This window comes from Silene latifolia, chromosome 9, assembly GCF_048544455.1.
Source record: "Silene latifolia isolate original U9 population chromosome 9, ASM4854445v1, whole genome shotgun sequence".
NCBI lineage: Eukaryota > Viridiplantae > Streptophyta > Magnoliopsida > Caryophyllales > Caryophyllaceae > Silene > Silene latifolia.
In genome coordinates, this window is record NC_133534.1 from 165,070,368 (window position 1) to 165,096,577 (window position 26,210).

A 26,210-nucleotide genomic window follows, 5' to 3' on the forward strand; every position below is an offset into this window, starting at 1 on the left:
ATTCTATATATCTCATCAATCTTTCAATTCAGATCCCCCATCCTCCACATACATGCATCCATCAATTCATACAACATACTACTACATAGATACACACACAAGACACAATCAAGACATAACGATCCCGACACATATCCCATGGTGACCGGTTCAAAATTGTAGGGCGAGTTCGCGACTTTAGGACGTCTCCCAAGTCTTTGCATTAGCTCCTACAACCTTTACCCCGGGTTCATTTTAATTTGACTCCTATATTCATTAGGTTCATTGGTTACGGGTTTCGGGATCGTCGCTCGATACCATTTGTAACACCCCCATACTCCGAGTGCCTTACCAGGACCACTCAGGTATGAAGACATCACCATCTCGGTCGCCCGAGGTATGATAATCAAATAGACAAAACAGAAACAACGTTTATTATAAATAGTTTAATGAATAAATACAATCCTCAAAACCAAACCAAAGTACGATACATTATTATCAAATGACTGTCTAATCGAAAAGTAACTAAACTAAGGCTACAATGGAAGACTCCTATCATCCGTCGTGGCATCCCACTATCCCGTACTCATCTCAATAACTGCTCAATATCTGCTCACCATCCCCGAATGGATCACCGCAGTTTACAAAACAACACCGGGTCGATACTAATCACACAATCAATAAAGATAACAACCATAAGATAACAGACAATTTGAATCACACACACACACACACACACCACCAACTCCCATCATCTCAATCTTGACGACTTTGGACCCGACCACCGATGGGGGACCGCACCGTTCCCACCTAAGCCCCGCTCATCGTACGAGCGATAACCCCGTCCATTAATGTGCACATCCCCTTCCGTGGCGGGTTCCACGAAGGGCGAAACTAGGGCGTGAAGTCACTCCCGCAAGTGACCCCACTCGGTAGAGAACGCATCTCGAGAGCCATAGACAACCAATCACAATCACAATCACAATCACAATCATCATATCAAACAACTAACTACAAAGACATCACCAATATCCCATTATGGGACTAATACGAGTAGGAAATCCTACCCGGAAAGCACAACAAGCGATTTGGTATCTACAAAATGTATCAAAACGCCTCTTCTACGAATCCTCCTCCTATCATATAGCACATAATAACTACACATCACAAACTACTCACAAAAACCCCCAAACCCTAAATTAGGGTTTAACCAAACTTAGCAAAACATTATAAAAATTGTATTAAAAGCTTACCCTCGACGCAAGGAACTCAACGATACGAACTACGACACGAACTGACCGTCTGAACTCCGGGAATTGCTAAGGATGCGATTAGGAAGATGAATGACTGCTTTCTCTCTTAAACAGGTTTTAGGTTTTGGTAAAAGTGTTTTAAAACAGTGACGATAATGTTTAAATACATTAATCGCATAATTAACAAAACCCGAGAAAAACTCCCCGTAAACCGGACACTCGATCGAGTACCCAAGGTACTCGATCGAGTACCCCCTTACTCGATCGAGTACCCCAGCTACTCGATCGAGTACCCAACAGGTCAGAAACTATTTTATTTCGCAACTTACCCTTACTCGACAGAGTAAGGCCTACTCGATAGAGTACCCCAAGACTTATAAATACGGAGTATTACATAAGCAGCCACTAGAATCCGCCCGGATTCCCTTGAAGACGCCCGTCTTCCCCTGCTACAATCCGCCCGTCCCGACACCAATACGCCCGGATTCCAGCCCAGCACGAATTCGTCTCTACATGCATCAAAGAAAGAAGCCCTTCCTTCGAAAAATACCGGCTTCTCCCTGCTCAATCTAAAAAGTGTAATTACTAATTTAGCCCTTAGTAACTGATGGAGTGATGTCGTCGCTCATCCAATCAAACACATTTATAAAACTCAACATACAACTAGCTAGTGGTAAGTCGAGGTCGATCCATGGGACGGTGGTTACTCAAATTATTCAATCTAATTATGGTTATGCTTGGGGTTGTCACAATTATAATGGGTTGATGATTCTAAGCTAATAAAGGCAATAAACAAGCAACAAAAGGAAAGATGTAAACAATTGATTAAAAAGCACTAGGGTGTCATGGGATTATAGGGGAATCATGGGATATGATCATACAAACATGTTCTCAAATTATAAGCAAGCAATTATTGTTGTGATGGATTGAGTTGGGTTATATCTTACAATACTAGGAATGTTTGGGTCCCGGAGCCGAATCGATTAGATTGTACAACACCTACAAGTCGACTTAATCTTCCCTACTCAACAACATGCATGGTCTAATGAGACTCGAGTTGGGTTATGTCTTACAAGTCTCATTGAAAAGATAGGAGATAATAGTAAATGCAAGGATTCATAGGCTTAGCATTTCATCAAATATAACATGTGCATGAGTTGAGATCAAAACAAGCAAGCAAATAAAACATGAAAGCATATTAATTTAAGCATCAATCATTCCCCATGTTGGTTTCCCCTAATCACCCATTAACCCTAGCTAAGAGACTACTCACTCATTATCATGTTGATCATGCTAGCAAGGTTGTCAATCATACTAACAATATGAAACATGATGAATAAATGAAAGTAATTAACAATAATTAAAAAGGGATTAAGAGATTATACCTACTAATGATTCCAATAATAAAGCAAGAATAATAGAAGTACTTGAATGCTAGATTGAGAGGTTGTCAATCTCCCAATAATAACCCAAATAATCTTCAATTACCCAAAATAAAGGATGAACAAAAGAGAGATTAAAGAACTAAAACTTGGATTAAAACTTGATTAATACTTGATTACAATATTGAAGAGAGATTTGATTGATATTAACTACACTAATTATTGATAAGAAGAACATGCTCCTCTAATTAGCCTAATGGGGTATATATAGTGAAAATTAGGGAGGATGCATTAGGGTTAACTAAGGGCTAAACTAGTAATTACACTTTTTAAGTTGAGCAAGGAGGACCCGGTATTTTCTGAGAGGAGGGCTTCTCTTTTCGTAGCTTGAAGAAGACAATCCGTGCTGTGAAGAAATCCAGGCGGAATAAGGTCGGGACGGACGGATTTGGGCGGTGGAATCCGAGCGGATTCAGAGGAATCCGGACGGATTGTTGAGGGGGAATCCGAGTGGATTCAGGCACGGGACGCTCGGATTGTGCAAGGGCTGGACGGGCGGATTGTTGACAATCCGCTCGAATTGTCAGTCAGCATAGTAACTTCTTCTTTTCTTCCCTTTTCTTCATAAATTCCTTGGGGATTTCCTTGGGGACTCAAGGATCTTTCCTCAACATTGCTCTTCTACTATGATATGTACAAAGGCCTTCTAATCTTGTCTCTCCTTGATGCTTGGTCATTGAATTCGATCAATTTAGTCTCGTTTTGCCATGAAAAAGCAAGATTCTTACTCCTTTCCTACCAAGGGATCAAAATCTCAACGAATATGCAAAACAAAGAGCGAAAGATAAGAAATTACCCAAATAAGCACTAAAAAGCATGGAAACAAGGCTAATTCGGGGGCTAAATATGCGCCAATTATGGTCACATCAAATATCCCCAAACCGAACCTTTGCTCGTCCCGAGTAAAGAGGTGACAAAGACTCGGACCAATACTAACCTATCCTAATAATATAGCCGATATGAGACAATTAGCGGGTCTCACTCCGCCCCTTCAACTCACAACAAGACAACCATGAGGTAGGATGCCTTCTTGCAAGGCAAGGTGGGTCTTGCCAAAATGGCGACACATCCAAACATTAAGCACACAAAAACACATAATGGATGCATCTACAAAAAGAATAGCCACTCCCTCATCAAGTGGCGGAGGCACTAAAGAGGAACAAATTTAAGAGCATGTAATCCTTCACAAATACTAGTTCAACAAATTACTAAGTCTAAGAGGATGGCACTAAATCACCTCCAAATGGTGTTAAACTAGACTACTTTCGTCCTCAATTTCCAAATGCTTTCGTCAAGAGCGATCGGATGGTGGTGGAATGATGATCCCTATGATGCTAGTGGCATATGACATGACAAGTCTCGAATTCTCTACAAAAGTAAAGGTCATGGATCGTCCCAAGCTTGACCAAGTGGCTTGACAAAAGGCTTTTTGGGAATGAAATGCTCAAATCTTTATTCACAATGGGTGGATATGACTAGTATTTCAAAATTGTCCTCATTTCACTTTCACATTTCAAAAATTTAAGATGGGGTTTGTCCCTTCCGGGCTAGTGTCCTTTGCTTTCGCCAATCGCTTATTAGGCAACCGGTTAACCTCTAGACAATAGCTTTTCGGGGTGAAGTCACTCTGTCTCTGGGCGGCCGAATTCACAACCGTATGGGGGCCCAATTCAATGGATCCCACACCAAAGCACATCGAAGTGGTAAACCTCCATCAAAACAAAAATTTCTCAACATTCAACAATTCATAATATTTGAGGTTTCCTTGGCATTACATTACTTCTACATGACAAAATTTGTTTGAGATGAGCACTTGAAGCTTATAGAAAATTTTTTGGGTTGTCTTACCACAAGGTCAATCAAGGTCACCTAGACAAGCTAACCAAGTCCATATCGCATCACGGGGTTGGATAGGTGACTCACATGCAAACCCTTGACTAGGCCTTGGGTCATGGGTCAAAAGACACTAGTATGACACTATCTAGGGTGTTTTACAACCATTCTAGTAGGCAAAGTCTTAAGTTGAACAAGTATTTATAATGGCTTAGTTGCTCTTGTCAAAGTTCCTAAATAGGCATTTTTCAAAACTTTTCTAACATGCAACTAAATGCCATGATGCAACTAATATAAACATCCCAATGCAAGTGATTCTACCAACTAATATGACATATAATCTAAATGCAAGTCCTAAGTTCACATTGTTTTTACCGCATCAATCAAAATAAAGCCACATAGTCATTAACATAAAGAGGAAAAAGGAGATTGGAAAGATCATACAATGCGGTCTTCAATATCCTCAAGTCTCGGATGTGGCGTAGTCGATCAATGTGAACAAGGATAAAACAAACACAATATATACAAGACAATATATACAAGACAATATATACAAAGGAAATAAACATATTTTTGGGTTTTCAATTTTTCAAATTTTTATGATTTTTGAAATTTTTTCAATTTTTTTGGATTTTTAAATAAGAGTTAAATGTTAGAATTCCCATCCCCACACTAATATGGGCATTGTCCTCAATGGCCAAAATGATGAAAATTATGAAAAGATGATGCATGATTTCTATACTAAATGCAATCTACACTAAGCTACACTACATGATGCATGGTTTTTTGTTATGACGGAGAGGATAATTTAGATTACCTCCCGTTGTGTATGCATTAACTTCCCCAAACCGAGTAAGACACTATTGCTAATGTCCAAGGATTGGTATAGTTTATGCACACACTATGCTATGCATGAAACTAATTTGTCATTTTGGATTTTACAAATGGGAACAATAGAATAAGAACACCTCAATGGTACCGAGGTGTGAGTCCTTTGATGGGGCTAGGACTAAACCAACAAATGATCAAAATTATAGAAGACAAAGGTACAAGACACAAACTTCTTTTCATGAAAAATAAAGATAAAGAGGAGAGATGAGAGAACTTCACTTGAACTTAGGTGGGCGCTCATGCTTGCTCCACCTAGTGATGAAGTTGTCTCCTAGGCATCCGCATCATCTCCCTCTATATCGCTATCCCAAATATCCTTTGAAGCATCACTTAAACTTGGATCCATGAATTCATCTTCCTCACTCTCAAGCTTCACCATATCACCACCACAAGAATCGCCACTCTCCTCCCCTTTGCGACCGTTCGCCCCTTCATTAGCCTTCTCCGAGTTTGGAAAGAGCAATTCCATTTGAGCCCATGAGGGGAAAGCTCCTTCCTCACTAATCCGTCCTTTTTGAGCCATCTCATGGTATTGGGGGTAAAGAGCGTAGTAAGTGTCCACGGCGGTCTCATATTGACGGTAGTGTAAATCTTGCAAAATTCCCGTGACAAAGTCGTCACGGGGGAGGATGAAGGGATTTGGATGGTTATATGGTTGGTAGGGAAAGGGGTAAGGAGGCACTTTTATCTTCTCATTTTGAGTTTGTTGTTCTTGTTGTTGTGGTGGTGGATTTTGTGGTGGTGGAGTTTGCCTTGTTTGACTTGGGATGAGGTAGGAGGGCATTAGGGACAAGCTTCCTCTTCTTGGGGAGATCCGTGGTAGATCGGTTACTGGGAGATAGATAGGATCGCTCCCTTTTGTCAACCACTATATCCTCTTATCGACCCCCTCAAGGGTTATCCAATGGTGTTGGACGACAAGGAGGTCTTTATTAATTCTCGTGCTCCCCGTAAGTGGAGTGTACTCATTGTTCTCATTGAACCTTGGGTTAAAGTGCTTTGCAAGTCTAGTTATGAGTCCACCATTCACTATGTGCTTCATTCCATCATCATCCCCATTTCTAAACCTTGCCCACTTCTCTAGCAAAACTAGAGGTGCATTGAAGTGATACCCATCTCTCCCTTGAATGTTGAGGTATGATTCCATAAATACAAGGTCCAATTGGTTAACGATGGCCGTATCTCGGCGGGCGAAGAGAGTACCCGAAAGAAATCGATATGTAAGCCTCAAGATCGGGTTTTGGATGTGAAAAGCAAGGCATTCCTTGGTAAGAATGAAATCCCGGCCCGTCATGGCCCTCCACAATGGTGCAACATTATACTTCTTGGGCTTTGATGTTCGGGTAGGCGAAACATCAAGTCCGAACACATTGGCAAACTCGACAAGGGTCATCATCCTAGAGACATTTTCCAACCTAAACTCTATGCATATCACTTTGTTTACGGTTTTAATCTTCAAAAAGCTTAAGAATTCTAGCACAAGGGACCGATAGGTTGGTTCATACATGCGAAAGAGAGTTGAAAGACCAAAAACCTCAAAGAGTGCTTCTACTTGGTGAAAAATCCCAAGCTTTATTAAGGTAGCATGACAAAGAAATTTAGTGGGAAGAATATTCTTACTTAAGAGTCGGTGGAAGACCAATCGCTGCACATCATCAAGGAATTCCACATTCGAGAAATCATCGAGCCTTGTGAGATCTACAATCTCTACATGTTCCCTTCTAATGGTGTTGAGATGTGAGGTAGAGGAACTTCCCACCATCCTTGGTCTTCTTGCACTTCTAAAGGAGGATCTCCTTGGTGCCATTCTTGCTTCTTTTGTTGGGTTCTTTTGATTTGAAGATTGCTAAGGATGTTCCTTGTTGATTGAGAATTGGAAACCCTAGAAAATTGGGGATTTTTAATTTTGAGGGTAAAGAGAGTGATTTGGATATGTATGGGAGTCATAAGGAGGTGGGTTTTATAGGGTAAGTGGAAGGAATAGTGATGTGTCAATGTATGTGTGGTGGGGGGTATTTTAATTAGGAAGAAGTCGGGTCAAGACGCTGTGAGAAGAAGAGCGGATTCGAGGTGAAGACGCTCGGATTCTTGCTTCACGGGACGGGCGGATTCTTCACAATCCGCTCGGATTTTGCCACAGAGAAAAATCCCAAAATTTTGACGCGACAAGACGGGCGTCCCGAGCATAAGACGCTCGGATTCTTTCACGGTGGGACGGGCGTCTTTTTGAGAAGACGGGCGGATTCCAGTACAGAGATTTTCCTTGAAATGCACAGGTAGAAAAGACGGGCGTCTTTTTTCAAATCCGGCCGGATTCTAGAAGACGGGCGGATTATTCACAGGACGCTCGGATTTGACCTCAGTCCAGAAATCTTCAATTTCTCAGCGCAGCTGGACGTACGGTTTCTCCCCTATACGCCCGGATTCTAACAGGACGGCCGGATTCTTTGGAATCCGCACGGATTCTGGCTGCGAATTTTGACTTTCTTTCCTTTCTTCAATGCGTCCCCACACTCGAGGATTTGCTCCTTCCTTCATTCAAAAACTCATTAGTGACCCTCCCTCACTTACGCTCATGAAAAGAGTCTATGCTAATTATTAAAACAAATGCAATAAATAAATTCAACTTGGAGGGTTAGTATATTTACAAATGGTGGTTTAGGGAGGACTCCACCAAACTCTCCCTTAGATGGTCCTTTCAAGGGGGAGGAGGCCCGAGGTAGGTAGCCTCGACCTCTCCAACAAATGCTCCTTCATAGTAGGACTTCAACCTTTGACCATTTACCTTGAATTTGCTTCCATCGTCCGCCTTGAGTTCGAAATCTCCATATTTTCCAACTTCGGTTATCACATAGGGACCCATCCATCTAGAGTTCAATTTTCCCGAAAAGAGTCGGTAGCGGGAATTGAATAGAAGGACTTTGTCTCCCTTATGCAAGGCCTTTTGTCTAATTCTTTTGTCATGAAGCAATTTTATTCTTTCTTTGTAAATCTTTGCATTCTCATAGGATTGTAGTCGGAATTCCTCCAACTCCATCCTCCTTTGACCGCTCAATTTGAGATCAAGATTGAGTGCTCGGATTGCCCAATAAGCTTTGTACTCCAATTCGATTGGCAAATGACATGCTTTTCCATATACAAGCTTGTAGGGGGAGGCTCCTATGGGAGTCTTGTAGGCCGTCCTATAAGCCCAAAGAGCATCATCAAGCTTTGTGCTCCAATCTTTCCGAGTCTTGTTCACAACTTTTTCAAGGATTTGCTTGATCTCTCTACTTGAAATTTCTACTTGACCGCTTGTTTGAGGATGATATCCCAAGCCGGTTTGATGTTGAACACCATATTTGGTCAAAAGGGATGCAAGCTTCTTCTCATGGAAATGTGTTCCTCCATCACTAATGATTGCTCTAGGAACTCCAAATCTAGGGAAAATTATCTTCTTGAAGAGCTTGGTGACCGTTTTTGCATCATCATTTAGGGTGGCAATTGCCTCCACCCACTTTGAAACATAATCGACGGCCACAAGGATGTACTTATTCCCATTGGATGTCACAAAGGGCCCTTGGTAGTCAATTCCCCAAACATCGAAGATCTCTACCTCTAGAATGCCCCTTTGTGGCATTTCGTTCCTCCAAGATATATTCCCCGTTCTTTGACAAGCATCGCAATGAATGATGAATTCTCTTGTATCTTGAAACATTGTAGGCCAATAGAAGCCCGATTGAAGAATTTTTGCAACGGTTCTCCTTGCTCCATGGTGCCCACCGTAGGGTGATGAATGACATCCTTCCAAGATTCCTTGGATTTCCCATTGAGGGATGCATCTCCGGTAGAGCCCATCACTACACTCCTTGTAGAGGTTTGGGTCATCCCAAAAGTACCTCTTTACTTCGAATTGGAATCTCTTCCTTTGGTTGTGGTTCAAGTTTGGAGGGAGTACTTTTCCAACAATATAATTGGCATAATCGGCAAACCATGGGGTGATGTGCCTTTCAAGTTGTGTTTGAATAGCCATCAAAATATCGTCGGGAAATGAGTCATTGATCGGGATTTCTCCATTTTCATCATGAAACCGGATTCTTGACAAGTGATCCGCCACTACATTCTCGGCTCCTTTCTTGTCTCTTATTTCCAAGTCAAATTCTTGAAGAAACAAAATCCATCTCAACAATCTTGGTTTTGCCTCATTCTTTATCAAGAGATGTCGAAGAGCACGGTGATCCAAAAATACAATCACCTTGGATCCAAGCAAGTAGGAACGGAATTTATCCAAAGCATATACAATGTCAAGAAGCTCCTTTTCGGTTGTATCATAATTTACTTGAGAAGGGTCGAGGGTTTTGCTTATGTAATAGATGGCATGAAGAGCTCTCCCTACCCGTTGGCCAAGAACCGCTCCAACGGCGTAGTTGCTAGCATCACACATAATCTCGAAGGGTAACTCCCAATTCGGGGGTTGAATGATTGGTGCCGAGATTAATGCTTCTTTGATTCTATTAAAAGCTTCAACACACTCGTTAGTAAATTGGAATTGGGCATCTTTAAGCAAAAGTTGAGTGAGGGGTTTTGCTATTTTCGAAAAATCTTTTATGAAACGACGATAAAAACCCGCGTGACCGAGAAAACTTCTCACCCCTCTAACATTCACGGGAGGTGGGAGTTTCTCTATCACCTCAACTTTAGCTTTATCGACCTCGATGCCCTTTTCCGAAATCAAATGACCCAAAATAATTCCTTCATTGACCATGAAATGACACTTTTCCCAATTTAAAACAAGGCTAACATCTTCACATTTTTGCAATACAAGAGAAAGATTATGTAAGCAAGAGTCAAAGTCCTTTCCATAAACACTAAAATCATCCATAAAAACTTCCATTATGGTCTCTAAGTAATCGGAGAAGACACTCATCATGCATCTTTGGAAAATGGCGGGGGCATTACATAATCCAAAAGGCATCCTCCTATATGCAAAAGTGCCATAAGGGCATGTGAAGGTGGTCTTATGTTGGTCATCCGGGTGTATAGGGATTTGGAATAATCCCGAATACCCGTCAAGGTAACAAAAGAATTTGTTAGAGGCTAACCTCTCAAGCATTTGGTCTATGAATGGTAAGGGGAAGTGATCTTTTCTTGTTGCGGAGTTTAATTTCCGGTAGTCAATGCACATACACCAACCGGTGATCATTCTTGTGGGTATTAATTCATTCTTTTCATTTGTCACTACCGTGGTACCTCCTTTCTTAAGTACCACTTGAACGGGGCTAACCCACAAAGAATCCGATATGGGATATATGATTCCCGCATCAAGTAATTTCATGACCTCTCCTTTGACAACTTCTTGCATGTGGGGGTTCAATCTTCTTTGGGGTTGAATGGTAGGTCTATGGTCGTCCTCTAGATAAATTCTATGCATGCAAAAGTTGGGACTTATCCCCTTAAGGTCATCTAGACTATAACCTATAGCCTTCTCATGTTGTTTCAACACATCAAGCAATTTTCCCAATTGGTCATCATCAAGTCTATCATTAACAATCACGGGTTTTGTCTTTGATTCATCAAGGTAAGCATATTTCAAATTTGGGGGAAGGGGTTTCAAAGTAGGAGTTTGTACCTTACTTTCTTCCTTTGGAGTTTCATTGAGAATTTGCTCCATCTCCATTAGACATTCCATTTTCATAGCATATTCAACTTCACTTTCATCAACCTCATCATATTCAAATCCTATGATGGGTTCCTCTTGCTCTTGACTTTGTAAAATATCCTCTAGGATGGATTGCTCATCCTCTATGGGTTGACATGCTTCTACTAGAATATTATGCACCAACTCGGATTGTGCATGAGTAAGTTCCTTGTTAGCTAGAGCGGCCTCAAAGAGATCCACCTCCAACTCCCAATACATGCTCTTAGCCTCACTTGCTTCTAAGGCTTCTAATGCTTGCATGGGATCCTTGAAGTAAGGGATACTCAAGTGGTCCTCTACAAAACAATCTATGAAATCCATCTCGCAAAATATCAAACAACTCGAAAAATGATTAGAACAAACCTTGAGGGGTTTTACTTCCTCAAGGTGAAGAAAGACACAACTAATAACAATAAAACGAAATCTAAATCAAACAAACACCGTCCCCGGCAACGGCGCCATTTTGATGGGGTGATGTCGTCGCTCATCCAATCAAACACATTTATAAAACTCAACATACAACTAGCTAGTGGTAAGTCGAGGTCGATCCATGGGACGGTGGTTACTCAAATTATTCAATCTAATTATGGTTATGCTTGGGGTTGTCACAATTATAATGGGGTGATGATTCTAAGCTAATAAAGGCAATAAACAAGCAACAAAAGGAAAGATGTAAACAATTGATTAAAAAGCACTAGGGTGTCATGGGATTATAGGGGAATCATGGGATATGATCATACAAACATGTTCTCAAATTATAAGCAAGCAATTATTGTTGTGATGGATTGAGTTGGGTTATATCTTACAATCCAAGGAAAGTTTGGGTCCCGGAGCCGAATCGATTAGATTGTACAACACCTACAAGTCGACTTAATCTTCCCTACTCAACAACATGCATGGTCTAATGAGACTCGAGTTGGGTTATGTCTTACAAGTCTCATTGAAAAGATAGGAGATGATAGTAAATGCAAGGATTCATAGGCTTAGCATTTCATCAAATATAACATGTGCATGAGTTGAGATCAAAACAAGCAAGCAAATAAAACATGAAAGCATATTAATTTAAGCATGAATCATTCCCCATGTTGGTTTCCCCTAATCACCCATTAACCCTAGCTAAGAGACTACTCACTCATTATCATGTTGATCATGCTAGCAAGGTTGTCAATCATACTAACAATATGAAACATGATGAATACATGAAAGTAATTAACAATAATTAAAAAGGGATTAAGAGATTATACCTACTAATGATTCCAATAATAAAGCAAGAATAATAGAAGTACTTGAATGCTAGATTGAGAGGTTGTCAATCTCCCAATAATAACCCAAATAATCTTCAATTACCCAAAATAAAGGATGAACAAAAGAGAGATTAAAGAACTAAAACATGGATTAAAACTTGATTAATACTTGATTACAATATTGAAGAGAGATTTGATTGATATTAACTACACTAATTATTGATAAGAAGAACATGCTCCTCTAATTAGCCTAATGGGGTATTTATAGTGAAAATTAGGGAGGATGCATTAGGGTTAACTAAGGGCTAAACTAGTAATTACACTTTTAAGTTGAGCAAGGAGGACCCGGTATTTTTCGAGAGGAGGGCTTCTCTTTTCGTAGCTTGAAGAAGACAATCCGTCTTTGTGAAAGAAATCCGGGGCGGAATAAGGTCGGGACGGACGGATTTGGGCGGTGGAATCCGAGCGGATTCAGAGGAATCCGGACGGATTGTTGAGGGGAATCCGAGCGGATTCGAGCACGGGACGCTCGGATTGTGCAAGGGCTGGACGGGCGGATTGTTGACAATCCGCTCGGATTGTCAGTCAGCATAGTAACTTCTTCTTTTCTTCCCTTTTCTTCATAAATTCCTTGGGGATTTCCTTGGGGACTCAAGGATCTTTCCTCAACATTGCTCTTCTACTATGATATGTACAAAGGCCTTCTAATCGTGTCTCTCCTTGATGCTTGGTCATTGAATTCGATCAATTTAGTCTCGTTTTGCCATGAAAATGCAAGATTCTTACTCCTTTCCTACCAAGGGATCAAAATCTCAAAGAATATGCAAAACAAAGAGCTAAAGATAAGAAATGACCCAAATAAGCACTAAAAAGCATGGAAACAAGGCTAATTCGGGGGCTAAATATGCGCCAATTATGGTCACATCAGTAACCCTAATGCATCCACCTAATTTCCACTATAAATACCCCATTAGTCTAATTAGAAGAGCATGTTCTTCTTACCAATTATTAGAGTAGTTAATATCAATCAAATCTCTCTTTAGTATTGTAATCAACAATTAATCAAGTTTTAATACAAGTTTTATTTCCTTAATTTTTCTTTTGTTCATCCTTTATTTTGGGTAATTGAAGATTATTTGGGTTATTATTGGGAGATTGACAACCTCTCAATCAAGCATCAAGTACTTCTTTTATTCTTTGCTTTATTATTGGAATCATTAGTAGGTATAATTCTCTTAATCCCTTTTTAATTATTGTTAATTACTTTCATTTATTCATCATGTTTCCTTTTGTTGGTATGATTGACAACCTTGCTAGCATGATCAACATGATAATGAGTGAGTAGTGACCTAGCTAGGGTTAATGGGTAATTAGCGGAAACCTACATGGGGAATGATTCATGCTTAAATTAATATGCTTTCATGGTTTATTTGCTTGCTTGTTTTGATCTCAACTCATGCACATGTTATGTTTGATGAAATGTGAGCCTATGAATCCTTGCATTTTTTACCCATCACCTATCTTTTCAATGAGACTTGTAAGACATAAACCAACTCGAGTCTCATTAGAACATGCATGTTGTTGAGTAGGGAAGACTAAGTCGACTTGTAGGTGTTCTAATCGATTCGGCTCCGGGACCCAAACTTTCCTAGGATTGTAAGATATAACCCAACTCAATCCATCACAACAATAATTGCTTGCTTATAATTTGAGAACATGTTTGTATGATCAATTCCCATGATTCCCCTATGACCCCATGACACCCTAGTGCTTTTTATCAGTTTTTTACAACTCTTTTAATTCATCTTTCTTATTTACTTTCATTGCTATTTAGTTAGTGACCTTCTACATCAACCCAAATTGTTACACCCCTAAGACACCACTAGTTTCAATAGAAATCTCATCTCAATTCCCGACCCTTGGGATCCGACCTTTACTTGCCTCTTTACTAATTGTAGAGTTTTTTGTGAAGCTATAAATTGTGTTTTGATTCGGACGTGACCCAACGACAACATCTATTCAACTGTGAACACGAAACGGACCGATCAAAAATGGCACCGTTGCCGGGGACGGTGTTTACTTGATTTAGATTTTCTTATATTATTATTAGTTGTGTCTTTCTTTGCCTTGAAGAAGTAAAACTCCTCAAGGTTTGTTCTAATTGTTTTCAAGTTGTTCGATATTTTGCAAGATGGACCTTATAGATTGTTTTGTAGAGGACCACTTAAGTATACCTTTCTTCAAAGATCCCATGCAAGCATTGGAAGCCTTGGAAGCAAGTGAGGCTAAATATATGTATTGGGAATTGGAGGTGGATCTTTTTGAGGCCGCTCTAGCTAACAAAGAACTTACTCATGCACAATCCGTATTGGTGCATAACATCCTTGTGGAAGCATGTCAACCCATAGAAGATGAGCAATCCATCCTAGAAGATATTTTACAAGCTCAAGAGCAAGAGGAACCCATCATGGAATTTGAATATGAAGAGGTTGATGAGAATGAAGTTGAATATGCTATGAGAATGGAATGTCTAATGGAGATGGAGCAAATTCTCAATGAAACTCCAAAGGAAGAAAGTGAGGTACAAATTCCTACTTTAAAACCCCTTCCCCCAAATTTGAAATATGCTTACCTTGATGAATCAAAGACCAAACCCGTGATTGTTAATGATAGACTTGATGAGAACCAATTGGAAAAATTGCTTGATGTGTTGAAACAACATGAAAAGGCTATAGGTTATAGTGTAGATGACCTTAATGGGATAAGTCCCAACTTTTGCATGCATAGAATTCATCTAGAGGAAGACCACAGACCTACCATTCAACCCCAAAGAAGATTGAACCCCCACATGCAAGAAGTTGTCAAAGGAGAAGTTATGAAGTTACTTGATGCGGGAATCATATATCCCATATCGGACTCTTTGTGGGTTAGCCCCGTCCAAGTGGTACCTAAGAAAGGAGGTACCACGGTAGTGACAAATGAAAAGAATGAACTAATACCCACAAGAATGATCACCGGTTGGCGTATGTGTATTGACTATCGAAAATTAAACTCCGCAACAAGAAAGGATCATTTCCCCCTACCATTCATTGACCAAATGCTTGAGAGGTTAGCCTCCAACAAATTCTTTTGTTACCTTGACGGGTATTCGGGATTTTTCCAAATCCCTATACACCCGGATGACCAACATAAGACCACCTTCACATGCCCCCGCCACTTTGCAAAGATGCATGATGAGTGTCTTCTCCGATTACTTAGAGACCATAATGGAAGTTTTTATGGATGATTTTAGTGTTTATGGAAAGGACTTTGACTCATGTTTGCATAATCTTTCTCTCGTGTTACAAAAATGTGAAGATGTTAGTCTTGTTTTAAATTGGGAAAAGTGTCACTTCATGGTCAATGAAGGAATTGTTTTGGGTCATTTAATTTCGGAAAAGGGCATCGAGGTCGATAAAGCTAAAGTTGAGGTGATAGAGAAACTCCCACCTCCCGTGAATGTTAGAGGGGTGAGAAGTTTTCTCGGTCACGTGGGCTTCTATCGCCGTTTCATAAAGGATTTTTCAAAAATAGCAAAACCCGTCACTCAACTTTTGCTTAAAGATGCCCAATTCCAATTCACTGATGAGTGTGTTGAAGCCTTTAATAGAATCAAGGAAGCACTAATCTCGGCACTGATCATCCAACCTCCAAATTGGGAATTACCATTCGAGATTATGTGTGATGCTAGCAACTACGCCGTTGGAGCGGTTCTTGGCCAACGGGTAGGGAGAGCTCTTCACGCCATCTATTATATAAGCAAGACTCTTGAATCCTCCCAAGTGAATTATGATACCACCGAGAAGGAGCTTCTTGCCATTGTCTATGCTTTGGACAAATTCCGTTCCTACTTGCTTGGATCCAAAGTGATTGTATTTTCGGATCACCGTGCTTTCTGACATCTCTTGATAAAGAGGGAGGCAAAACCAAGATTGTTGAGATGGATTTTTCTTCTTCAAGAATTTGACTTAGAAATAAGAGACAAGAAAGGAGCCGAGAATGTAGTGGCAGATCATTTGTCAAGGATCCGGTTTCATGATGAAAATGGAGAAACCCCGATCAATGACTCATTTCCCGACAATATTTTAATGGCCATTCAAACACAACTCGAAAGGCACATCCCCCCATGGTTTGCCTATTATGCTAATTATATTGTTGAAAAAGTACTCCCTCCAAATTTGAATCACAACCAAAGGAAGAGATTCCTATTCGAAGTGAAGAGGTACTTTTGGGACGACCCAAACCTCTACAAAGAATGTAGTGATGGGCTCTACCGGAGATGCATCCCTCAATGGGAAGTCCAAGGAATCTTGGAAGGATGTCACTCATCACTCTACGGTGGGCACCATGGAGCAAGGAGGACCGTTGCAAAAATTCTTCAATCGGGCTTCTATTGGCCTACAATGTTTCAATATACAAGAGAATTCATCATTCATTGCGATGCTTGTCAAAGAACGGGGAATATCTCTTGGAGGAACGAAATGCCACAAAGCGGCATTCTAGAGGTGGAGATCTTCGATGTTTGGGGAATCGACTACCAAGGTCCCTTTGTGACATCCAATGGGAATAAGAACATCCTTGTGGCCGTAGACTACGTCTCAAAGTGTGTGGAGGCAATTGCCACTCCAAATGATGATGCAAAAACGGTCACCAAGCTCTTCAAGAAAATAATCATCCTAAGATTTGGAGTTCCTAGAGCAATAATAAGTGATGGAGGAACGCAATTCCATGAGAAGAAACTTGCATCTCTTTTGACCAAAGATGGTGTTCAACATAGAACCGGCTGGGATATCATCCTCAAACAAGCGGTCAAGTTGAAATTTCAAATAGAGAGATCAAACAAATCCTTGAGAAAGTTTTGAACAAGACCCGAAAAGATTGGAGCACAAATCTTGATGATGCTCTTTGGGCTTATAGGACGGCCTATAAGACTCCTATAGGAGCCTCCCCTTACAAACTTGTTTATGGAAAAGCATGTCATTTGCCAATCGAATTGGAGTACAAAGCTTTTTGGGCAATCCGAGCACTTAATCTTGATCTCAAATTGAGTGGTCAAAAGAGGATGATTCAAATTCAAGAGTTGGAGGAATTCCGACTACAATCCTATGAGAATGCAAAGATTTACAAGGAAAGAACAAAATTACTCCATGACAAGAGAATTAGACAAAAGGCCTTGCACAAAGGGGACAAAGTCCTTCTATTCAATTCCCGCTACCGACTTTTTCCGGGAAAGTTGAACTCTAGATGGATGGGTCCCTATGTGATAACCGAAGTTGGAAAATATGGAGATTTTTAACTCAAGGCGGTAGATGGAAGCAAGTTCAAAGTCAATGGTCAAAGATTGAAGCCATATTATGAAGGAGCGTTCATTGGAGAGGTCGAGGTCACCTACCTCGGGCCTTCTCATCCTTGAAAGAACCATCAAAGGGAGAGTTTGGTGGAGTCCTCCCTAAACCACCACTTGTAAATATACTAACCCTCTAACTTGTATTTATAATTTTATTGCACTTCTTTTGATAATAAGCATGAACTCTTTTCATGAGAGTAAGTGAGGGAGGGTCACTAACGAATTTTTATGAAGGAAGGAACCAATTTTTAAAGTGTGGGGAAGCATCTAAAAGAGGAAAGAAAGTCAAACGAAGAATTCACAGCTTGAACACTTGCGTGTTCCCTGGAATCCGGCCGTCTTGCCAGAATCCGGGCGGCGTGAGGAGAATCCGTCCGTCCTGTTAAACCGAGAATTTGAAGATTTTGGGACTGAAGGAGAATCCGAGCGTTTCAGAAGGGAAGACGCCCGTCCTGAACAATCCGGCCGGCTTTGCAAAAAGACGCCCGTGTTTCTACCTGTGCATTTCAAGAAAAATTCCTGGAAGAGAATCCGCCCGTCTTCAGTAGAATCCGCCCGTCCCGATAAAAAGGAATCCGAGCGTCTCATGCTCGGGACGCCTGTCTTTGTGGCGTTATATTTTTGGAAATTTAGCTGTGAAAGAATCCGGGCGTCTTACCCAGAATCCGCCCGTCCCGAGAAGCCGGAATCCGAGCGTCTTCTGCTCGAATCCGCCCGTCTTCCCACGTTGATTTGACCCGTCTTTTCTTAATTAAAATTACACCCCACCTCACATTTAGTGACACATCACCCTTCCTTCCACTTTCCATCATAAAACCCACCTCCTTACGACTCCCAAGCACATCCAAATCACTATTAAACCCACAAAAATAAAAAAGCCTCAATTTTCTAGGGTTTCCAAAGGCAACACTCAATCAACAAGGAGCATCTTTATTCCTTCACAAATCAAAAGAATCCAGCTCTATAATCAAGGAATGGCACCAAGGAGAGATCCTCTTTTAGGAATAGGAGGAGACCAAGGATGAGGGGAAGTTCTTCTACCTCCCATGTCAACACATTAAGAAGGGAGCATGAAGAGATTGTAGATCTCACAAGGCTTGATGACTTCTCAAATGTGGAATTTGTCAATGATGTGCAAAGATTAGTCTTCCACCGGCTTCTAGGTAAGAATATTCTTCCCACTAAGTTTTTATGTCATGCTACCTTGAGGAAACTTGGGATTTATCACCAAGTGGGAGCTCTCTTTGAAGTATTTGGTCTCTCAACCGTTTTTCGCATGTATGAACAAACTTATCGATCTCTTGTGCTTGAATTTTTGAGCTTTTTGAAGATTACAACCTTGAACAAAACAATTTGCATAGAGTTTAGGTTGGAGAATGTTTCTAGGATGATGACCCTTGTAGAATTCGCAAATTTACTCGGTCTCGATGTTTCGCCTACTCGAACATCGAAGCCAAAGAAGTATAGTGTTGAACCTTTGTGGAGGGCCATGACCGGCCGGGATTTCATACACACCAAGGAATGCCTCGCTTTTCATATCCAGAATCCGATCAGGAGGCTTACTTATCGATTTCTTTCGGGCACCCTACTTGCCCGCCGAGATCCGGCCATAGTGAACCAGTTAGACCTTGTGTTTATGGAATCCTACCTCAATATTCAAGGAAGCAATCTGTACCACTTCAATGCACCTCTAGTATTACTAGAGAAATGGGCAAAGTTTAGGAATGGTGACGATGATGGAATGAAACACATTGTGAATGGAGGACTCATTACTAGGCTTGCGAAGCATTTCAACCCGAGATTCAATAAGAATAATGAGTATCCTCCTCTTTTGGGAAACACGAGGATAAACGAAGATCTTCTTCTTATTCATCACCATTGGATAACCTTTGAGGGGGTCGATAAGCGGATCAAGTGGTTAACGAAAGGAAGCGATCCGATATATCTACCAATGAACGACCTACCATGTATCTCCCCGAGAAGAGGACATTTGTCTCCAATCCCATCCTACCTCATCCCTCCAAATCCAACCCAACCAAGACAAGCACCACCTCCAAATCCCCAACAACAACAACAAGAGCAACAATCACAAGATGAAAAGATCAAAGTGCCTCCCTACCCATTTCCTTATCAACCGTATAACCATTCCAACCCCTTCATCCTTCCCCGTGACGACTTTGTCACGGGAATTCTACAAGATTTGCACTTCCGCCAATACGAAACCAACGTGGACATCTACTATGCACTTTATCCTCAATACCAAGATATGGTTCAAAAGGGAAAGATTAGTGAGGAAGGAGCATTTCCCTCTTGGGCTCAAATGGACCTACTCTTCCCCAATTCGGAGAGAGCAAATGAAGGAGCAAACGGGAGACAAGAGGAGGGAAGCAACAATTCTTGTGGAGGAGATACGGTGGAGCTTGAAAGTGAAGAGGACGAGTTCATGGACCCAAGTTTGAGTGATGCATCAAAGGAGATATGGGATAGCGATCTATAAGGAGATGATGCCTATCTCTAGAGGATTATTTCATAGCTAGGTGGAGCGGGCGAGAGGCACCCACCTAAGTTTAAGTAAAGTTCCCTCATCTCCTCTCTTTAATTTTAAAGTTTCATGAAAAGAAGTTTGTGTTTTGTTAACTTGTATTTTATTAATCTTTATCATTGTTGGAGTAGTCCTAGCACCATTAAGGACTAACACCTCGGCCCCATTGAGGTGTTCTCATTTTATTGTTCCCACCTTTCAAAATCCAAAATGACAAAATTAGTTTCATGCATTGCATAGTGTGTGCATGAACTACACCCATCCTTGGACATTGGCAATAATGTCTAGATCGGTTTGGGGAAGTTAATGCATACACAACGGGAGGTAATCTAAATTATCCTCTCCGTCATAAACAAAAACCATGCATCATGTAGTGTAGATTAGTGTAGCTTGCATTTAGTGTAGAAATCATGCATCATGTTTGCATAATTTACCATCATTTTGGCCATTGAGGACAATGCCCATATTAGTGTGGGGATGGGGAATTCTAACTTAAATTTTATTCAAAAATCCAAAAAAATTGAAAAAATTTCGAAAAACCATAAAAATGTGAAAATTGAAAAACCCAAAAACATGTTTATTTCTTTTGTAGTGTAGTTATGTATATATTGTATATATTGTTTTTTCTATCCTTGTTCACATTGATTGACTACGCCACATCCGAGACATGAGGATCATGAAGACCGCATGGTATGATCTTTCCAATCTCCTTTTTCCTCTTTATGTTAATGACTATGTGGCTTTATTTTGATTGATGCGGTATAACAATGTGAACTTAGGACTTGCATTTAGTTTATATGTCATATTAGTTGATAGAATCACTTGCATTAGAATGTATATAATAGTTGCATCATGGCATGTAGTTGCATTTAGATAAAACATTTTGAAAAGTGCCTAATTGAGAACTTTGACAAGAGCAACTAAGCCATTATAAATACATTTTCAACTTAAGACTTTGCCTACTAGAATGGTTGTAAAACACCCTAGGTTGTGTCATACTAGTGTCTTTTGACCCATGACCCAAAGCCTAGTCAAGGGTTTTCATGTGAGTTACCTATCCAACCCCGTGATGCGATGTGGACTTGTTTAACTTGTCTAGGTGACCTTGATTGACCTTGTGGTAAGGCAACCCAAAAATACTTTCTATCAATATGTTTGAAGTGCTCATTTCAAAGATTTTGTTATGTGGAAGTAATTTATTGCTAAGGAAACCTCAAATGTTATTAAATGTTGAAATGTTGAGAAATTTAGTTGTTTTGATGGAGGCGTACCACTTCGATGTGCTTTGGAGAGGGATCCATTGAATTGGGCCCCCACACAGTTGTGAATTCAACCGCCCAGATACAGAGTGACTATCACCCCCAAAAGCTATTGTCTAGAGGTTAACCGGTTGCGTAATAAGCGATTGGCGAAAGCAAAGGACACTAGCCCGGAAGGGACAAACCCCATCTTAAATTTTTGAAATGTGAAAGTTAAATGAGGACAATTTTGAATACTAGTCATATCCACCCTTTGTTTATAAAGATTTGAGCATTTCATTCCCAAAAAGCCTTTTGTCAAACCACTTTGTCGAGCTTGGGACGATCCATGACCTTTACTTTTGTAGAGAATTCGAGACTTATCATGTCATATGCTACTAGCATCATAGGGATCATCATTCCACCACCATCCGATCGCTCTTGACGAAAGCATTTGGAAATTGAGGACGAAAGTAGTCTAGTTTAACACCATTTGGAGGTGATTTAGTGCCATCCTCTTAGCCCTAATAATTTGTTGAACTAGTATTTGTGAAGGATTATATGCTCCTAGTCTTTGTCACCTCTTTACTCGGGACGAGCAAAGGTTCGGTTAGGGGATATTTGATGTGACCATAATTAGCGCATACTTAGCCCCCGAATTAGCTTTTTCCCATGCTTTTTAGTGCATATTTGGGTCATTTATTGTCTTTAGTTCTTTGTTTTGCATATTCTTTGAGATTTTGATCCCGTGGTAGGAAAGGAGTGCAAATCTTGCATTTTCATGGCAAAACGAGACTAAATTGATTGAATTCAATGACCAAGCATCAAGGGGAGACAAGATTAGAAGGCCTTCGTACATATGATAGTAGATGAGCAATGTTGGGAAAGGATCCTTGCATCCCTGAGGAAATCCCCAAGGATTTTATGAAGAAAAGGGAAGAAAAGAAGAAGAAACAATGCTGAGCAGGAATCCGTGCGGATTGCCTTGAATCCGTCCGTCCCCAGCACGAGAATCTGTGCGTCTTCCTCCAAAGACGCCCAGGTAAGCAGCCACCAGAATCCGCCTGGATTCCCTTGAAGACGCACGTCTTCCCCTGCTACAATTCGCCCGTCCCGACACCAATACGCCCGGATTCCAGCCCAGCACGAATTCGTCTCTTCATGCATCAAAGAAAGAAGCCCTTCCTTCGAAAAATATCGGCTTCTCCCTGCTCAATCTAAAAAGTGTAATTACTAGTTTAGCCCTTAGTAACCCTAATGCATCCACCTAATTTCCACTATAAATACCCCATTAGTCTAATTAGAAGAGCATGTTCTTCTCACCAATTATTAGAGTAGTTAATATCAATCAAATCTCTCTTTAGTGTTATAATCAACAATTAATCAAGTTTTAATACAAGTTTTATTTCCTTAATCTCTCTTTTGTTCATCCTTTATTTTGGGTAATTGAAGATTATTTGGGTTATTATTGGGAGATTGACAACCTCACAATCAAGCATCAAGTACTTCTTTTATTCTTTGCTTTATTATTGGAATCATTAGTAGGTATAATTCTCTTAATCCCTTTTTAATTATTGTTAATTACTTTCATTTATTCATCATGTTTCCTTTTGTTGGTATGATTGACAACCTTGCTAGCACGATCAACATGATAATGAGTGAGTAGTGGCCTAGCTAGGGTTAATGGGTAATTAGGGGAAACCAACATGGGGAATGATTCATGCTTAAATTAATATGATTTCATGGTTTATTTGCTTGTTTGTTTTGATCTCAACTCATGCACATGTTATGTTTGATGAAATGTGAGCCTATGAATCCTTGCATTTTTTACCCATCACCTATCTTTTCAATGAGACTTGTAAGACATAAACCAACTCGAGTCTCATTAGACCATGCATGTTGTTGAGTAGGGAAGACTAAGTCGACTTGTAGGTGTTGTACAATCTAATCGATTCGGCTCCGGGACCCAAACTTTCCTAGGATTGTAAGATATAACCCAACTCAATCCATCACAACAATAATTGCTTGCTTATAATTTGAGAACATGTTTGTATGATCAATTCCCATGATTCCCCTATGACCCCATGACACCCTAGTGCTTTTTATCAATTGTTTACAACTCTTTTAATTCATCTTGCTTATTTACTTTCATTGCTATTTAGTTAGTGACCTTCTACATCAACCCAAATTGTGACACCCCTAAGACACCACTAGTTTCAATAGAAATCTCATCTCAATTCCCGTCCCTTGGGATCCGACCTTTACTTGCCTCTTTACTAATTGTAGAGTTGTTTGTGAAGCTATAAATTGTGTTTTGATTCGGACGTGACCCAACGACAACATCTATTCAATTGTGAACACGAAACGGACCGATCAAAAATCATCAATGTCCCAAGGTTTCACAACTTTCACATACTCCATTTGGGATTGAGGATGATGACATCATAGCATTAACATGCTGTTTGGGTGATTTGGAAGCTTCATCAAGCTTAGCCATTGCCTTTTCAAACTTCAATTTGATGGTGTCGATATGAGCACTTAGTTGAGCACCTAATTGTGTGATGGAATCTACCTCATGCTTTCCTCCTCTAGTGGCCTTTCGAGGCCTACTATATTGGGAATTATGAACCGCCATCTCTTTGATTTTCGCCCATGTTTGATTATCATAAACTTCAGTAAAACTCCCATTGGATCCCATATTAAGAACATTGCGTGAGGCTTCATATAAGTCATTCCAAAATTGTTCCACAAGGAACCACTCACTAAGTCCACGGTGTGGACAAGAACGACAAGTGTCCTTAAATCTCTCCCATGCTTCATATAAGGATTCCTCTTCCCTTTGCTCGAACCTAGTGATTTAGGCTCTCAACATATTAGTCTTCTCCGGAGGATAGAATTTCTTGTAGAAGGCAAGTTCTAGCTTTTTCCATGAATCAATACCAAGGGTAGCCTTGTATAGGCTCTTCAACCATTGCTTTGCGGTACCGATCAAGAAAAAAGGAAACAATACCCATCGGATTTGGTCTTGAGTAACTTCGATTTGAGAAATTGCATCACAATAATCGAAAAAATTCTCCAAATGTAAATGAGGATCCTCACTAGGCATCCTCCAAATTGACTTCTCTCAACTAATTGTATGAATGCGGATTTAAATATGGTAGTGTAGGAGTACCGTTTGTTAGATTCTCCTCGGTTGGTACGGAATGTGATGAAAATTTAGGCTTTGTGGGTCTATTTTGTGGTTGGTCAGGAATTCGATTATACTCTCCTTCTCTTGCAAAGGGGTTGACAAACTCAATGTTTTTTGGTTGAATGTCCACAATCTCTCCAATACGTACAACTCATGAAGTACCTCTAGCAACTCTTCTATTGTTGGTTAAGGTCCTTTCAATCTCGAAATCATTAGATAACAAATTACCTTGTGATCTCCGAGTCATGCAAAATATCAAACAACTAGAAAACAATTAGAACAACCTTGAGGAGATTGACTTCCCAAAGGTAAAGAAAGACACAACTAAAAACAATTAATGAAAATCAAATAAATTGAACACCGTCCCCGGCAACGGCGCCATTTTTGGTGAGGCATTTTTGTGCTTAGTGCTTAGTCGTTGTCACTACCTAACCAAAATAATATTTATAACTTCACAAAATACTCTTAGTAAAGAGGTAAGTAAAGGTCGGATCCCAAGGGACGGGTATTGATTTAAGATTTCAATTGCAAGTAGCTATGTCTTAGGGTGTCACAAATTGGGTTGAGATGAGATGTAATCTACACTATTCAACAAGATGAATGTAAATTAATGAAAACAAATTAAAGAAAAAGGGGTTTGTAAACAATTGATTAAAGGCACTAGGGTGTCATGGGTTCATAAGGGAATCATGGAAATAGATCATACAAACATGTTCTCAATTAGAAGCAAGCACTTATTGTTGTGATGGGACCGAGTTAGTGTATATCTTACAATCCCTAGGAGGATTTGGGTCCTAGAGCCGAGTCGATCAAGACTTTACAACACCTACAAGTCGACTTAGTCTCTTCCTATTCAACTCTATGCATGGTCTAATGAGGATCGAGTTGGTTTATGTCTTAAAAGCCTCATTAAAAAGATAAGAGATGGGTAAAAAATACAAGGTTTCATAGTCTAGCATTTCATCAAACATAACATGTGCATAGGTTGAAATCACAACAAGCAAGCAATTAATTATCAAAATATATTAGATTAAGCATAGATTAATTCCCATGATTGTTTTCCCTAATTCCCCATTAACCCTAGCTAAAGGACTACTCACTCATGATCAAGTTTAACATGCTAATAAGGTTGTCAATCATAATAACAATGATTAACATGATGAATAAATGATGTGATTAACAACAATTAAACAAAGGTAAAAGAGATTATACCTACTTGAGATGATCCAAATAATAAAGCAAAGAATAATTGAAGTAAACTTGATGATTGATGGAAGGTTGTCAATCCTCCAATAAACCCCAAATAATCTTCTAATTACCCAAATAAAACTAAGAACAATTGAGTGATTAATGAAAGATTAAGATGTGATTAATATTAAAATGTGTATTACAACTTTGATTAAGACTAAATTAAGAGAATAATTATGATAAGATGAGATTAGATGTTCTAAGATGATAATCTAGGTAGTACAATAGGGTATTGATACTAAAATTAAGTACAAGGATTAGGGATACTAAGGGCTTAAATGACGATT

The 26,210-nt window shown here is 40.0% G+C and overlaps 1 non-coding gene across 1 annotated transcript; it reads left to right on the plus strand.

Moving 5' to 3' along the window:
* Positions 1 to 24,250: 24,250 nt before the first annotated feature.
* Positions 24,251 to 24,357, plus strand: LOC141603530 (small nucleolar RNA R71). Its single transcript, XR_012525400.1, has one exon. It is a non-coding gene; the product is annotated as a small nucleolar RNA R71 (small nucleolar RNA).
* The last annotated feature ends 1,853 nt before the right edge of the window (positions 24,358 to 26,210 follow it).